Raw genomic sequence first — 3,212 nt, 5'->3', positions numbered from 1 at the left:
TTGTTATGTCTGTCATTCATTTAATCATCCAGCAATTTGTGTATCCATTGAGAACTTCCTAGTGCAAAAGCCTGCTAATGGGGGTTACAAGCAAATAGTTATCTCTAGGCTTGCAGGCTAATAAGGGAGAGAAGTTATGTACATGCATAGTAAGGACTGAAAGTTGAAAGAGTTAAGTGTCATGGGAGAGGTGTAAAGAATGAGATGGGAATTCCAAGGCATGAGGGAACACCTCCAAACTTGGAGAGTAAGGAATATCCTTAGAGGAATGGGTCTGGTGGCTGGGCCTGAAAAAATGAGTAGGAGATGAGCTTGAAATTGTTAGGGAATGGGAGAGGGAGGACAGGTGGTTGTGAATTCTGAAAACACTATGGGGGAAATTGTGAAGCATGTTCTGAAAACAATGAAGTTGTCCAGTGTGGCTGGACACAGAGAGGAAAAGTGGTCACCCAGGTGGCAGAGAAAGGTTAAGTGAGCACCCAAAATGCCAGGGGCGCACAGAGTGGATGGAGAGAGGAGATGGGTCCTCCTGGCAAGGCTCAAGCTTCCCTGATATGACCCTGAGCCCTTTCATGATGGCCTCCCCTGATGCCTTCTGGGAATAGGGCACGCCGAATGAGTTTCTCTCCACATTCAGTTCCAGCTTATTTATGCAAGACACATTCAATCTCCAGGGAAAGACTTCACCATAGCAACAGGCTAGGGCCATAGCCTGGTCTGGCAGTGAAGTGCTTCTCTGTGGAGGGAAAGGGCAGGATCTCTGCTGGGTGGCCACCACCCAGGCTCCCTTCCTCCTCCCAGCTTACTACCCTGGGCCTCAGTCAGCCATAGGCCCAATTAAGCTTTTTGTTCAATGGGGCATCTAGGTTCTTTAACTTGTCCTCTAATGAAAGATTTGCCTGGGCCCCTCTAACTGACAAGGCCATTCTTCCTCAGTGCCCTGTTTCCTGAACACATCTATACTTGGGAGATCCAGGCTGCAAAGAATAATGTAGAAGGCTCAGTTATCTTAAGGATTCACCTTGCTCACCCCACCATCTCAACTTGGTCTCTTTCCCTTCAGGGATATATATCATGCCACATTGAGGCTCTGTCCAAGATAAAGGCTCTAGAGAAGCCACTTCCACAATTTTTTTCCTGGCTTATTGCCTCACCACTATTTCAAGCTCTTTTCTTAAAAGCAGCCAGTGTGAAAAAGCCTTAGCAGGTTTAGTTAACTAGGAGCTCAAGTGAGTCAGCAGTATGATGTGGCTGCCACAAAAAGTTAAGGCAACTTCATTAGAAAGAGAAGGCCCAGAAGGAGGGCAATGAGGGCATTTACTCTGCTTTGCTGCTCTGTCCCAGCAGGCAGCACCCACTGCCTCACCACCATGCTTGAAGATGCTGCAAGTGGGGAGGGAAAGGAGCATTGTCTCGAGAGGCCGCAACCACATTGGCCTCCTGATAGTTCCTCAACAGACCAGGCACACTCCTGCCTCAGGGCCCTTGAATGGCTCTTCTTTCTGCCTGAAACACTTCCCCAGTTTTTGACATGGCTTAGTGCCTCACTTCATTAGGCCTCTGCACAGATATCCTCTCTCCAGAGAGACTACTCCTGACCTCTCTATTTAAAATAGTCCCTCCCATCATGTTCTATCTCCGTTTATACTGCTTTTTTTGTCTTCATGACACTTATTATCTCCTGACACATATTATCTGTTTCTCTCATTAGAATGTAAGCTGCATGAGCATAAGATTTTTGTGTATTTTATTCACTGCTGTGTCTAGAACAGTGCATGACACATAGTGGGAGCTCAATACATATTTGACTAAACAAACTTTTTCATAGCATTTACTTCATTGTATTGTAATTTATCTTTTCACTTGTCTTGTCCCCACTAGAATTTTATCTAAGAAGCCTCTTTTTCCTCTTTTTTGACATTTTCATCAATTACTTAGCCAATGTCTGGCATGAAGTGTGTTGGATGGATGGATGAATGTATTGGAAGGGATGTTGCAGGGGGGTTCAAACATTCGGTGAAGTTGGCCTAGACTCACACTGCCCAATATGGTAGCCACTAGATACATGTGAAAATTGAGTACTTGCAATGAGGCTTGTTTGAATTGAGATGTGTTGCAAGTGTAAAATACACACCATATTTCGAAGCCTTGGCATAAAAACATGTAAAATATCTCATCAATAATATTTTTATTGATTACATGTTTAAATAATAATATTTTGGATGTAATGGGTTAAATAAAATATATTTCTAGAATTTGGTTTACTTGTTTCATTTTTTCTTTTTTTTTCTTTTTTGTGAGGAAGATCAGCCCTGAGCTAACATCCATGCCAATCCTCCTCTTTTTGCTGAGGAAGACCGGCTCTGAGATAACATCTATTGCCAATCCTCCTCCTTTTTTTTCCCCAAAGCCCCAGTAGATAGTTGTATGTCATAGTTGCACATCCTTCTAGTTGCTGTATGTGGGACGCGGCCTCAGCATGGCCAGAGAAGCAGTGCATCGGTGTGCGTCCGGGATCCGAACCCGGGCCGCCAGTAGCGGAGCGGGCACACTCAACTGCCAAGCCACGGGGCCGGCCCTCATTGTTTTTTTTTTAGTGTGGCTACCAGAAAATTTTAAATTACGTATGTGACTAGCATTATATTTGTATTAAATAGCACTGCTCTAGAGATTTTGACAACCCCCATGTTTAAACGCTGACCATTACAAGCCCATGAGGGTGCGTGTATGTGGGGGGCAAGTAAAGGTGGTTCCTTGTAATTAACACAGAAGAAGGTTCTTCATAATCACTGCCCTTGGGGACTGGGGACAGCAGGGTCAAATAAGCACCAGGGTCAAATAAGCACTATGGTTTATTACTCAACCTAATCTTTCTCATTACTGCCTTCTCTCACCCAAGCTTGCCCAGACCTGCTAGCAACAAGCCAGATTGATTGGTTAGAATTTTTCACCTCTTTTCTTAGCTCCTGCCCACCCATGCTTTTCCTGACAGTAACAACAATGAACAGGTAAATTGTCCAAAGCTGAGCTACAAATTGAAAGAGGAAAATCTAGCCACAAGCACCCTGGATTATCCACACCCACCAGAATCCCCACTTCCTCAGAAGTGATTTTATGCATGTAACGAACTCCCCTGACAGAGTCCCATGCTGGCTTATCCCAGGAGGAAAATAAGATAAGTAGAAGACACACTATCTGCCCTTTAGGAGATT

The sequence above is a fragment of the Diceros bicornis genome, chromosome X, assembly GCF_020826845.1.
Source record: "Diceros bicornis minor isolate mBicDic1 chromosome X, mDicBic1.mat.cur, whole genome shotgun sequence".
NCBI lineage: Eukaryota > Metazoa > Chordata > Mammalia > Perissodactyla > Rhinocerotidae > Diceros > Diceros bicornis.
This window is presented reverse-complemented; position numbering follows the sequence as displayed.